Below are 14,870 nucleotides of genomic sequence, written 5' to 3'. Positions count from 1 at the left end.
CAGTTTTATTATGGGCTTCAACACTATTTGGGAAGGCAATCTGTAAAAGAACGGGCATCTAATTTATAGTCTGTCCGCTATGTTAAATTTAAATTCAAAAGAGACCAGTGCCTATAAATGCGGCTCACCTGGGAGTGGGTATGTTGGTTGTACCCAATGGGACGTGAATTCTCAAGTTCTTATTCACGTTGAGCTGTGTTGTTCTGCTCTAGTGGGGAATGTATGAAGCCTAAGTTAGTAATCTCATACTTAAAGAGTCATATATCCTTTATGAAGAAGCGTGCATACTCCATTTCTTACCTGTCGGCGTAATTACTTCTGCCCGACAATGGTAGAGATTATAAAACTCCCTGGACTTGAATCGCAACTGAAAAGGAAATGGGCACTTATTTACTCATTTGCCTGGTCCGATTTTCTTACATCCGTTAAAATTAACCCTTTCATTTCTGCTCACCTGGGTAAGGAAAGAATGGCCCTCCCAGTAGGATCCTGAAAGGATTTGTTTCTCCAATGAGATTGCCGATAGTGGGTTGACTAACTCCACACTGTGAAGGAATAAATAGTGAATTTAAAAACCGTTAGAAACCGGAGTGGAAAGTCGCATGGTATAACTAGTTATAGCCAGCGAGCAAACCAGGGATCTTACCTTGTCTACACGATTAAATTAAATCAGAGGATACTACACGCCGGGGAGAGGGTTCTTCCAACACGGCACTGTTCCAAACTTCCTGGTTGCGTAGTTTGCGTTCTTTTAGAACGTCATTCCGGTGGCAGACGCTACCAGGTGCGCATGCGCAAGAGAAGTGCCGAGCGTACACGAGCACGCACTCTCGCTCGTTACCATGGCAAAAGGACGATATCTACAAAAGATGCGTCCTATTGGTCACAATTGTTGCACATGTGCCAAGGGCAGTTCGAACGTCAGCGAGCACGTTCTGTGGCCTGTTGTTATGGGTAACGAACGCTTTCTGCGAGGGCAAAATCCTCGTTTGTATACTATTTCCATTATTTTAAAACATAGACCCAACTGAGTAATAGATTGGACCTAGGCAAACCATTGATTAGCAAACAATGATGATACATTTTGTAGTCAGTCGTTAGTATATACACCAATCTCAATGAAATTAGTATGATTGAGAAATCAGTTTTCATGTGATTCATCGCAAAAATGCTGAAAATGTCATACAATCCACAATGGCTGTGGTATATTATGCCATGTAGCACTGAACAATAACTTTACAGTTTATAGTGAGATGTTACACTGTTACAATGTTTCTTAGAAATTACAGTGGGATATGTATCATATGCATTTACATACAGCATATCATTTTCAGGATACATCATGACATAACCGTTTGCACAAGGGTTTCCTAGCACTTCATTTTACTCAAACTGTCATTTAAGTTCCACAGTCTACCCAGTGCCCCTGCGGATAGCCACATATTACAGATATATCACAGTATATGGGAGCTACAGGATGGCCTTGTTATATTCTATATGGCTGAGATACCCGCCACCCCCTCTCAACACAATCCCCAAGAATTGGGAAACCGGAAACAGTTCTGAACTTTTGGAAGGCAGGAGGGAGTTACCCTCCCGGCCGTATTCATTAAAATATGAAACAAAATTAAAACATTAAAATAACAGTTTCATATCACGTACAATTTCATATCCACATTACGATGTTTGGCTAACCTTAACACATTTCTAATACAAAGGTTCTCCTAGCCGATACTAACATCCTTACAAAATGCATTTCAAATTGAAATTGTACATCCTAACGTTAAGGGCCAACGGCAAGGTCGTAACCGGTGTCAGATCCCTAAACCAGAACTCCCCCCTCACTTGTGAGGGGCGGCCGCACAGAGGACTGCACCTCATGTGCCATACCAATTTCCCTTGTCTTGACGGGGGCCCCTGTTAACTCGACACCATCTACGTGGTCGTCCGAGGACTCGTGTGAGGTGTCTAGAAGGTAGCCTAGACCCCCCTCCCCACCCCACACAACTTACCACATCTGCCGTCGCAGATGTCCTGGCCCCGGGAAATTCCCAGGAGGGGCCCGTAGCCCCTCCTATCCAGGGAGGGGCCTTGACCGCCTTCCCTTTCCTTTAGGCGTCCCGTCCTTTAGAAGGGACCGCCTTCCCGTTGAGGGGCCAATGGCCACCTCCCCACGGGCGCTCCCATCCGTAATGGGTGACGCCCCCCCCCTAGGGATCTTCCAATGACTGCTCACCGATCATGACCTTACCGCCACAGGCCGGATAGTTGACCGGCTATCCGGACCCCCCACAAAACTCCTACCTAAAGGTCATGTTGTAAACTCCTTAACCAGGCTACGAGGTCTCCTATGAGTAAAGAATTCCCCACCCGGGACAAATGAACCCCATCCTCTAGATACATATTGTCCCCCCTGATACAACCATGAGGAATCGAATGCAATGTACTGGTACGGAACAGTCTACCAAGCTTGTTATTCACCTTTTTCACAGAATGATTTATAGCAGACACTGAATTAGCCCCCCGCCACACCTTTCGTGGTATCATATGGGACCATGCAATCGTGCACCCTGGAACCCTTCTCGCCAACCAACTTACTGTGGATAGTATCGCCTCAAGAAGTAGTCGTCTACCAGTGGTCACCAAATCATTGCCCCCAAGATGCACTATGATTATAGATGGCGGTGACCTTGTCCGCCCTAACAAACCCTCAAGAAAAGGTTGAAACTGGTCAATACAGAGCCCGCCCCTTCCGTAGAAGGTCACCCTGTACCCGTATTCCCCAGCCGTGTGAATCATGTCACCTGCCTTGAATACGTCCGCGGCACGCCTCACGTATGAGTGGCCCACGACCCACACCACTCTTTCATCAGCCGGTGATCTCTGACCGCTGGTTCCCAGGTGTCGGGTCGACTGCACAGTCCGCCCCGCCTCGTAGGTTTGCGAAACTGTAACCAAACAAAGACAAGAAGCGTGAGTACATGATATCAGCTTCACAACATGTGCAACCGCACATACCTTTTGTAACAATTCGAGGACCAACGCCCCAACTGTTTCACTTTTTCCACACTCAGACCCCTGGCTGTAGCCTCTGTAGCAGCCCCTATCCGGAAGGAATGGGTCCCAAACTCGCCCGGGTTCAAGCCCGCGGCCGAAATTGCCATTGCAAGCACCCGCTGGAACTGAAACCTCGTCAGTGGGGTGGCATCAGCGTGCCTCAGCAAGGTCCCCCCCCATGATGCCGCCCTCTGCGCCAAATACTCCTCAACGCATGCAACCAGGCACATGGGAGATCCGGGAATCCGCTGGACTACTACACTGTCCCCGATCGCCCCCTGATCGGTTTTGGACCTGGCAAACAAGACAATCATCGTCTCCCCCTTAACTTGAATGTGCTCTCGGCACAGTCCCCCCCCCGTATCCTGCTTGTTTTTTGCCACCAGTTCGCTTACCCGCATAGCCCCATGGAATGCTAATGCAAAAGCGGCCCGGAATAACACTGTTTCCGACTGGGATGAACATGTCGCAGGGAGTACGGACAGTAACAGGGTCAACCTATCCAGACCTATCGGGTGCCTTTCATCTACTCTGCGACCCTCAAGGCGTTGCCACCCACGCAGCGCTTTCTGCACTACGAAAGACGCTGTAGGGTCCTGGATACCATGGGCCCGTGCCATGAAGGAAATGGCGGCCCGATACCTCTGGGCCGTGGCCACCGATTTGCCTGCCTTGCGTAATGACAGTAAAAACTTTATGACAAATTCTTCCTGGCCCCAAAGCTCCCCCCTAGCAGAACCCAAAAAGGACCAATAGGAACGGAACGCCCCTTCATATGCCTTCCTTGTCCTGGGTGCTAAACTCTCTCCCACGAGGTTTTGTAGTTCGGGGCACCGAGAGACCAGAGAGCTTCGGGAAATGGTGCCGCCACCAGGTCCGCTGTGGGCAGAAAACCCCAGAAGGCCTGCATACGGAAACGAGAAAGCGCATCAGCAGCCTGATTCAGCACCCCTGGCACATGCCTCGCCCTAAAGAGCACGTTCAATTGCATACATAGTAAAACAATTTCTTTGAGCAACCTCAGAATCCATTTGCATCGTGCTGCCTGACTATTGATACACTCAACCACGGTCATGTTATCAGACCAGAACACCACAGAGTGATCCCTAAAACCCTCAGGCCATGTTTTCAAAGCCACCAGAATAGGGAACAGTTCGAGAAAAGCAATGTTACCTGTAAGCCCACACTCGTGCCACCATGACGGCCACGTTTGAGCCGACCAGTGATTACCAAATATGGCGCCAAAGCCTATACTCCCCGCCGAATCTGTCCACAGCCCCAAATCCTCGGAGGACACCGCCGGCTTGTTCCAGACAACCCGACCATTGAAATCCGCCACGAATGCCAACCAAATGCGCATGTCCTGGCGAATCTCTGCCGAGAGCCTCGTGCGGTGGTGCCCCTCTTTAAGACCGACCATGGCTTGTGCAATCGAGCGGGAAAACGGGCGGGCCATTGGCGTTATCCTAAGGGCGAAATTCAACTGACCCACAGTCTGCTGCAATTGATGCAAGCTCACCTTAGTCTCCCTAATGCATGCTTCCAGCGAGGCCCTGAATTTCCGCACCTTTTCTTCGGGCAACCGGAAGCAACCTTCTTCGGAATCGAGCTCTATTCCAAGAAACTCGAGCGAAGTTGAGGGCCCCACAGTCTTACCTGGCGCCAATGGCACACCAAACTGACTCTTCAGACCACAGAATTCTTTTAAAGCCTGTGCACATTCTGGATCCCCGGCTGCCCCCAGGAACAGAAAATCGTCAAGATAATGCATAACATGCTGAAACCCCGTCACTCTTGTGAATGCCCATTGCAGAAAACAACTGAATTTCTCAAAATAAGCACAAGATATGGAACAGCCCATTGGCATACATTTATCCATGTAATAGCGCCCCTGAAACATAAAACCCAGGAGACGCTGATCGTCTGGGTGTACCGGGAGCAACCGGAACGCTGACTCGATGTCTGACTTGGCCATCAGCGCTCCGGGCCCCAGGCGATTCAACATGGCGACTGCATCATGGAAGGATGCGTACCGCACCGAACACACCTCCGGGTCTATCGCATCGTTCACCGAAAGACCTCTCGGGGCTGACAAGTTATGTATCAATCTAAACTCACCCGGGTCCTTCTTAGGGACCACTCCCAAGGGTGAACAAACAAAATTAGGAACTGGTGGCATGTCGAATGGTCCGGCAACCCGACCCCGGGTCACCTCTTTCCCAATCTTCGCTTGCACCACCGCCGTATTCTGCAGGACCGACAGTTGGTTCCTACAATGCGCTTTACCCTGAAAATTCCCCACCGGGATGCGGAAACCATACGAAAAACCGTCTCGCAACACCCCAGCGGAGACATGATCCGGGTATTTACTGAGCCAAGGAATCATTGCCATGGTATCAACTGGTGTAGGGAAAGGCGCCCCTCGGACTATGTCAGACCTGTTTGGCGCTTCCCCTACTTCCGTTATCAACCGTTTTGGCTCTGCACATGGTCTCGGGATGCGAGGACTGTCCACACCCCCCACAGTCGTGCCTAAACTTGCATGACCCCTGGGGCCTCGTACACTTTCACCTGTTAAAATTCCAGCATACCCCTTTCTTACCTGTACTGCCATTCGACCTTGGGTGATGCTCATTACTTGCCCCCGCCCGAAAGGGCGCCCTAGATGAATGGCGGGAAAATTCGCCACCGTTCCCCCCCAACAATGGCACCTTCAACATGCCTGAGTTCTCCATTTTTTGCCAAGAAATGGAGTCGTAACAATCCCACGTCAGACACGTGTCGAACTCCTTGGCCTTGCGAAAAATATTATCATAACAAAACCATTGATTGCCCTCATATGTCTGAGAAAACTCCATAATACGTGTCTGGTACACGGGTAACTCGGCCAACAGTTCAGGCCTCCGTTCCCCCATAATTGAAGTGAATATGCCAAATGCTCTGCCCCAATTACCTATCGTCTCATCGACTCTAAAAGCGGCCATTTTGGCGCGCCAAACACTCGGGTGCATAAGCTCTTTCTGAACTTTCACGTGATCAATCTCGTAATGATCAGTTAGCAAGGAAAACATGTTTACATATTTCTCAGCCCATATCCGCTCTTTGATTTCCATCGGGATATGCTGGGCCAACTTCTCCCTTCTCGAGGGTACAGACCCCTTCCCCGCAATCGGCATTAGTTGCTTACCTGAGCTAGAAGCTGTAACCGCAGTTGCTGCCGAACTCGTGCCCACTGCGGGTTGACCCACTGGAGCCTGCGGGGAAACAAAATGACAAGGTGGTTTTGCGGCCTCCCGTGACTGCCGCAACTGCCTCATTAATTGCTTGGCCTCCTCGGCCGTGTCGCCTGGAGCCACGGAACCCCCGCTGCTATTACCCAACCATGCCGCCAGCTGGGCGGCCAACTCCGGGGGCATGTCCCCCTCGTTCACCGGGGTAACCACCACGGGGATCCGCTGGCCCTCGACGGGAGCCGGCGCGGGAATCTCCGCTGGTCTGGGAGTGCTCACCGGGGAAGCCTCCGGAACTGGGACCTCGTCCTCATTTGCCCCATTCCTGGCCCTCTTCCTTCTCCCGGCCGGGACCTCAACCGGGCTGGTTCTTTTTGGCCTTCCAGCACCGTCCCTGGCCGCCATTTTCCTCTTCATCTCTGCCATGTCTTTCACCAACATCCGGAGCATTTGGTCGGTGCTGACCTTCTTTGCGACTCTTTTGCCCGGCATTTTCCTCACGAAGGTGGAAGGTGCTGGACCAGACTTGTATTGCTAGAAGAGAAAAAAGAGAAATTACAAATTTCAAAATTGGCTCTTCGTTCCGTCTCGAGCTCACGTGCAGCGAGGAGGTGCAGCTTCAGAGCACAGGAACAAGAGGATGCTTCCTTGGATTATCGCTCCTTTTATTCTTCTTTGGGCGGGCGTAAACCCGCCTCCTCCCGCCTCCGGGGGCGTGGCTGACGGCTTCAGTGTCTAGGACAGCCCACTCTTGGGCGGGAAGAAACGCGCCCCGGCTACGCCGCTTTGGGCATACCAGCCGAGACGCGCCTCCCGCCCAAAATGGCTTCCCGGGGGGATCGGGGTACTCCACCATACGTTCGGGGGGACCGAGTGGTCGCCCCTTTCCACAACTGTCCCATTTGTCTGTTGGTTTCCTCAATTTCATTCAGACCATTTCTCACAGAATCTAGCATATGTATCCAACGGCACTCCTTGTACTTCAAAGAGTGTGTGATGGACCCACACCCACACCTTGGGTTGGTGTGCACTTTTTTCCCACCATTTTATCTCCTGTGGTGTATGGTTATGGAGGTTAAAATGTTCTACAAGGGTTGCCCCCTGTGTCTTGCACTTTACCCTGCTCATATGCTGTAGGATGCGTGTCTTTATTTTCTGTGTAGTTTGACCTACATATAGTTTGTCACATGGGCACATTATTGCATAAATGAGGTTCATACTGTGGCAGTTACTGAAATCCTTTATTCTGTATGTTTTATTCATGTGAGTAAAGGTGTCGCCTTCTTTACAGTGTTCACAGGCCTTACATGCATGACATTTACAATGCCCGATGATGGGTGGTAAATTCAGCATCGTACGAAGATCAGGTTGTTTTTCTGGTTCCAGATAGGCTTGTACCACTTCATCTCTCACATTCCTTCCTCTCTGAAAGGCAAAAATTGGTTTTTCTGTAGTTTTCAATTCCCCTGCTACCAAATTCCAATACTTGGATATGATCTTCTTCACCTCATTGCTTTTGATGTTATAGGTGGTAACACACACAATATTGTCAGGATTTTCTTTCTTCTCTTTCACTTCCAGTAAGGTAGACCTAGGACTGTACCATGCCCTTTTCTTTGCACGCTTCAGTAGGTTCAACGGATATCCTCTTTCTTTTAAGCGACTTGTAAGTTCATCCGCTTCCCGAAAGAAGTCCTTTCTCTGGCTACAATTTCTCCGTATACGGAGGTATTGGCCCAGTGGGAGATTATCCCGTAGATTGCGTGGGTGGTGGGACTTATACACGTTCTGATGGCTTGCGATGTAAGTCACAGTACAGTTTCCCCTCATGGACTTTGAAGGTTAAATCCAGGAAATGTAATGAGACAGAGCTACTTGAGATTGTAAACTGTATATCTTCACTCCTCTGGTTTAGCCATGTGAAAAAGTTTGTAAGTGATTCTTGATCCCTGTTCCAAATCATAATGACATCGTCAATATATCTTTTCCATACCTCGATGTTATTGAGGTATGGATTAAGATCTGAATACAGGTGTTCCTCTTCATACTGGTCCATAAAGATTTTCGCCAGGCTGGGGGCATAGGTGGCCCCCATCACCACCCCCTTGCATTGGAAATAAAATTGATTTTCAAAAATGAAGTAATTTTTCTTCATCGCTATCTCCAGCAATTCAATTAGTAATGATGTGGGTATCCAATGCGGTCTTGTTCTGCGGTCCAGGACGTCCTTCATTGTCTGGATGGCTTTATCTTGAGGAATCGAGGTGTACAACGAAGACACATCTAGGGTTACCAGTATGCTCTTCTCTTGATCAAATGGAAAATCTTCGAGCAATTCAATAATGCGCATGCTGTCCCGCACATATGATTTGGTTAGTATAACAAACGGCTGTAAGAAATAGTAAATAAACTGATTGTGAGGCTCCAGTATAGAACCACATCCCGAAACGATCGGTCGTCCTGGAGGGTTTTCCAATCGCTTATGGACTTTTGGTAAAGTATAGATTGTAGGTGTTCTAGGTTCTTTTTGATGTAGGAAATCAGATTCTTTTTTACTCAGAAATCCTTCCTTTATAGCATTCTCTGTGATGTTTTTTATCTGAGTCATTATCTCCTTGATTGGATCATGAGGGATACGTCTATAGCTTTCTGTTACTCCTAATTGTTGTTTGATTTCCTTGGCGCAATGCGTTCATCTTTGCTGATATTATAGGGGATATATTTCTTCACTCTTAGCAGCTGAGACACCTCTTCCATTACAATTTTCTCAAAAGCGAGAATCCTCTCACTCATCATAAAGGTGGCTGGTGTAAACTCAGAAGGTGGCTTAAAATGGATACATCGTGAATATGTGACATCATCATGAATATTGGTGAAATTATATAGAAAAAATATATATTTTTTCTATACATTTGGCAGTCACTGTCACACACTAAGGTATGCATTCACAAACTCATTGAGACACTTATATACCGATTCACATACCTACTTGCACACTCATACATTCAGTCACATACCCACTCAGATACCCATGTACCCACTTATATACCCATTCAGGTACTCACGCAGCCAAGTACTGACTCACTCAGAGAGTGATGCTCCCATGTACAGATCCACACAGAGACTCAATAACCAACTTAGAGATCCACTCAAAGACTCATGAGTACATGAGTACACTCTCATACCTACTTAGAGACTCTTATGCCCACTCGAAGACCCACCTGGGTACTCATGCACCCACTCAAAAACCCCCTTACATACTCATGCACCTACTTACAGACTCACACCATGAGTTCCACATCCATATACAGGCTCACTCAGAGACTCATGTACCCAATTACAGTCCCACTCACTTACATATGTCCTCACAGACCCACTGAGACACTAATATACCCACTCACAGATACACTCAGTCACCCATACACGCATTCACAAATCCATACAGTCACTCAAACACTCAGTCACGACCCTCCGAGAGACTTATGGACTCAGTCATTCAATTGCTTATTTGATTTGATTTCATTTGACATTTATATAGTGCATGGCTACCCAAAGGCTTCTTGGCGCTGAGAAGAGAGCGCCATGGTGAGCGACAAAGCTCATTAGTGGTTTAACAGGAATAGCCAGGTCTTCAGCTTTTTCCTAAATGCCAGTTCACTTTGTGTGGCTATGGAGTTTAAACTGGAGCCTAGCTGCCACATTCTGCACCGACTGGAGCCTCTTGATCACACATTTAGGAGAGCCCCGTTAAAGAGGGTTCCCATGGTCCAAACGGGAGACGATCAAAGAATGCAGGACAGCATTCCTGAGCGGGATGAGTTCCAGTATCTTTCAGAGCATTCTCAGAAGTCCAAAGCAGGTACCAGACAATTTGTTTGCCTGTTGGTTCATTGTGAGCTGATAAGCCAGATGCCTTCCTTTTTTATCATCAGTTTAGGGACAGGGGGCTCTCGCATACAGTGGAGCCTATTATTCCATTGCTTTGGCTTGGCACTGTTACCGAGAATCATGAGTTCGGCCTTTTCACTGTTAAGTTTTAGGTAGCTGTTTGACATCCAGTGGGCCAGTTTGTTGAGGCAGAAACCTAGTAGAGAGTTTCCTTGGTTGTGATCTTGGGACAGAAAACAATCAACTGGATGTTGTCAGCATACAATACACTTAGGATGCCAACTCCAGCAAGATGGTGGCAAGCTGTCTTACGTATACATTGAAATTGGAGGCCTGAGGGAAGAGCCCTGAGGCACACCAAATTCTGTGGTTTTGATATCCGAGAGACAGTCCTGTTCCTTCACTTGGAGCAACCGGTCGTCCAGAAAGGAGCATTGCCAATCCATGGCTTTGTCCCAGATGCCTCTCTCCCTCAATCTGTTTTTTAGAATGGCTTGATTCAAAGTATCAAAAGCCACACTAAGGTTGAGCAAGGTGCTGACCCTGTGTTGTCTAATATGGCTTTAAGTACCTTGGTGACTACCAGAAGCGCTGCATTGGTGCTATGAAGGGCAAGGAAACCCATCGGTGTGGGGTGCAGAAGCTTGTTCTTCTCCAGATAGTTGAGCAATATATGGTTGACCTGCCTTTCCAGGAGTTTACCAAGGAGAGGAAGAAGTGATATGGGTCATAGGTTGTCCAGTATGACAGGCTGCATGTGTTTTTTTTAAAGATTGGTTTTATTATTGCATGCTTCCAGGCTCTGGGGACAAGTGACTTCTTAAGGATCTTCACTAGGGGGGAGAATGAGATCCATCACCTTGAGAATAGTGTGCGGAGGTGCAGTTTTATATACTCAGAAACTCACCAACACACTCACAAACTCACTCAGGTATACATGCACCCACTGACTCACCCACTCAAGGCTTATACATCCACTCAGAGAGCCATACAGACACTCGTCTCCCAGACACAGACACATGCCCCCATTCACTCACCCACTCAGAGAGTTATGCTCTTACTCACAGACCCTTTGAGACACTCATACACTCACTCACATATATATTCAGATACTTATATATCCACTTGTGGACTCACTCAGATACTCACATACATAGACAGTCACTCACACAGCCACTCAGAGAATTATGCACCCAGTCAGTAATACGCTCAGAGATTCATGTATCCCCTCACAGTTGTACTCAGAGACCCACGTACCCACTGACAGAACAACTCAGACACTCACGCTGTCAGTCAAAGACCCACTAAGAGACTCATGCACTCACTCACTGACCCACTCTGAAACTCACTCACCCACTTAGATACCCACTTAAACACTCATGTACCCACTCAGACACTCATGTACCCACTCACAGATCCAGTTGGACAGTCATATACTTGCTTACAAATACACCTAGTCACAGATTTAGTGAGAGACTTTTGCAACCAATCACAGACCCATTTTGACACTGATGCAAAAAACTCAGATGTACCGAGGCAAACACGCATTTCTGTATGGAAGTATTGAAAAACAGATGCACCGTCTCAAAGATCTCTTCAACTACTTATAAGGTGAATAAGAGACTTAGTTATACAGAGATGCTGCAGGCATAAAATGTGTCTATATATATGTTTTACACTTTGTACAAACCATGCACTCTTCACGACTACCAACGGCACCATGATGATGCCGGTAGTTGCGAATATAACATTTATTTGTAAAGGTGGTTTTCTCCTAAATTGATTACAGAAAGTAAAGTTAAAACAATATCTTACTAAATATATGGACTTCAACATTACTAAAAAAAAAACATGTAAGTGTATTTTTCAGTATGTGAAATACATTCACTGACCACAGATTCTCCACAGTAAATGCGATAATGTTGTGCTGACTCAAAAAATTCTCATAAATAAAACCAGTTATTAATGTACTTTCTGATAAACACATACCAAATAAAAAAATGAGTGGTATATAATATAAATATAACATACAATATCCAATTATAGAAGGAAAATTTGAACCTCCTAAAGGCTCACTTAAAACAAATGGATGTTACAATTAAGAATTAGAATGTAAAAAATCCTTGGACATTCACTGAAAAAACCAAAGGGGAAAGGGACCTTATAGTTAGGAATTAGCATTTAAAAAAACATTTGAAATTTACTGAAAAAACAAAGGTTACAGGGGCATTATAGTTAGGACCTACATTTCTTTTATAAACCTTAGAATTTCACAGAAAAAGCAAGGGTAATAGGGACATTATAGTTAGGCTGACTTTTCACTCGTTCAAAACCGAAGAAATTCAGCAGCTATAGTTAGCTGAGCTAACTATAACTCACACTCCTGCAATGCACTACTTATCACCTCACATATTACATCACTCATGACATGATTAGAAAAATCACTGATCACATCACTGAATATATGTATTACCTATTGATGGTCGCCAGTAGGTAGTTATAGTTAGGACCTACTTTCCATAGTAAAAGTATTTTTTTGTTTTCCCAATAACTTTGGTGTTGTTTGACGAATCTTCGTAAAATGTTCAAAACTAGTGGCCAGTTCCGGTCAGCTCCTGTCTTCAAAGTTTCAGGGTGATTCGTCAAGTGAGGGCTAGGAAAAAAGGGGGCCCCAAAACACATTTTCCCCATGTTATTCTCTATAGGTATAATCAGACAAAGTTGCAGCCCGAACAGATGAACGGAATTACAGCAAATTTGACAAAAAGGTAGGTAGTAAAAGACCTTTTCTTAAATGGTGTAAATCCGTTCAGTTGTTCCTGAGAAATTAGAAAAATAAAATGTTTCGATAGCTGGGGCAGCTGTGGGTTCGCAAAACCTCCCGGGCACAAGCTTCAGTCTGATTGGCTGCCAACACTTCAAACCAGGAAGTGCTGGCAGCCATCCTATAACTCAGTAGAACCGAGTCAGAAGAAAACAGAAAAAAGAGAATAAAAAACAATAAAAGGGGCAGGGTAGAATAACCCTGACCACCTAGGCCTGCTCAGGAGGTCACACAAGAACCCTCAGGACCAGAAAAAGCATTTTTTTCATAATTTCATCAGAAATTGTGATGGGTTCTCAAATCCTGCTGAAATTATTCATAAAATGAAGCGTGGGCTCCCGCGCTTCATTTTGAAGAAGCCCCCGTGGGGGTGTGGCCTTGTACAACCTCTCTGCAATGCAGCCCTGTAGCGCTTACTAGAGGTATCTGGTTGGCTAGTTGGCCCCCAGGGACCCTTAGGATTCAAGTGGACTTTATCCCCCAACTTAGCATTTGCACACTTGTCACATCAGGCCCTGCCCCCTCCCTGCACCACTGTGCAAACATGCCCCGTGGCATGTTTTAAGTTGGGGGAATAATTCCTAGGGCCAACTAGCCCACAAGATACCTCCAGTGAGCGCCACAGGGCTGTGTTGCAGAGAGGTGGTCTGAAGCCACATCCCTTTTTACAACTCCATGCAACGCAGCTCTTTGAAGCTTAGTAGAGCTACCTGGTGGGCTAGTTGGCCCCCCGGCACCCTTAGGATTCATTGGGACTTAATCATCCAACTTAAAATGAGCCAGGGGCGTGTTTGCACAGTGGAGAAAGCACGGGGCAGGGCCTGGTGTGACAAGTGTGCAAACGCTCTCCGTGCCGTGCTTTAAGTTGGGGGATTAAGTCCCCTTGAATCCTGAGGGTCCCTGGGGGGCCAACTAGCATTGCAGAGAGGTGTAAAAAGGGGCATGGCCGCAGACCACCTCTCAGCAACACAGCTCTGTGTTGCTATCTGGAGGTACCTGGTGGGATATTTGGCCTCCAGGGACCCTCAGGATTCAAGGGGACTTAATGTCCCAATTTAAAATGCGCCAAAGGGTGCGTTTGCACACTCGTCACATCAGGTCGCACCCCTTCCCTTCACCACTGTGCAAACAGGCCCTCTGGCACATTGTAAGTTGGGGGATTAACTCCCCTTCAATTCTAAGGGTCCCTTGGGTCCAAGAAGCGCAACAGGTACCTACAGTAAGTACCACAGAGCTGTGTTAACGAGAGGTGTAAAAAGGGGCGTGGCCTTGGACCACCTCTCTTCAAAGCAGCTCTGTTGTGCTTACTGGAGGTACCTGGTGGGCTAGTTGGCCCACAGGTACTCTCAGGATTCAAGTGGACTTAATCCCGCAACTTACAACATGATAGGGGGTACGTTTGCACAGTGGTGCAGGGAAGGAGTGGGCCTGATTCAAGAAGTTAGCAATCCTGCTGTGTGGGACTTACTGTTGGTAATAAAAAAGGGCAGTTGGCCCCAAAGGTTGACGTTGGGGGCTAACTACTCCTCCTGTTACCTCCAGTAAATCCCATAAATTGGGATTGATAAGAGGTGTTCAAAGGCCACGCTCACCTTTCTCCACCACTCTGCAAACGCGACTGCAATGTTATAGTTAAAAATTAGCATTTAAAAAACGTTTGAAATTCACTGAAAAAAACATTGTTTTCAGGGACGTTATAGTTAGAAATTAGCATTTGAAAAACCATTAAAATTCACTGACAAAAACCATAGGTTTCAGGCACATTATAATTAGAAATTAGAATTTAAAAAGCCTTAGAAATTCACAGAAAAAAACATAGGTTTCAGCGACATTATATTTAGTTGAGCATTTCACTCATACAAAACCAGCGA

This window comes from Lissotriton vulgaris, chromosome 2_1, assembly GCF_964263255.1.
Source record: "Lissotriton vulgaris chromosome 2_1, aLisVul1.2, whole genome shotgun sequence".
Taxonomy (NCBI): Eukaryota; Metazoa; Chordata; class Amphibia; order Caudata; family Salamandridae; genus Lissotriton; species Lissotriton vulgaris.
The sequence above is the reverse complement of the archived record's forward strand: the minus strand, read 5'-3'. Positions refer to the sequence as shown.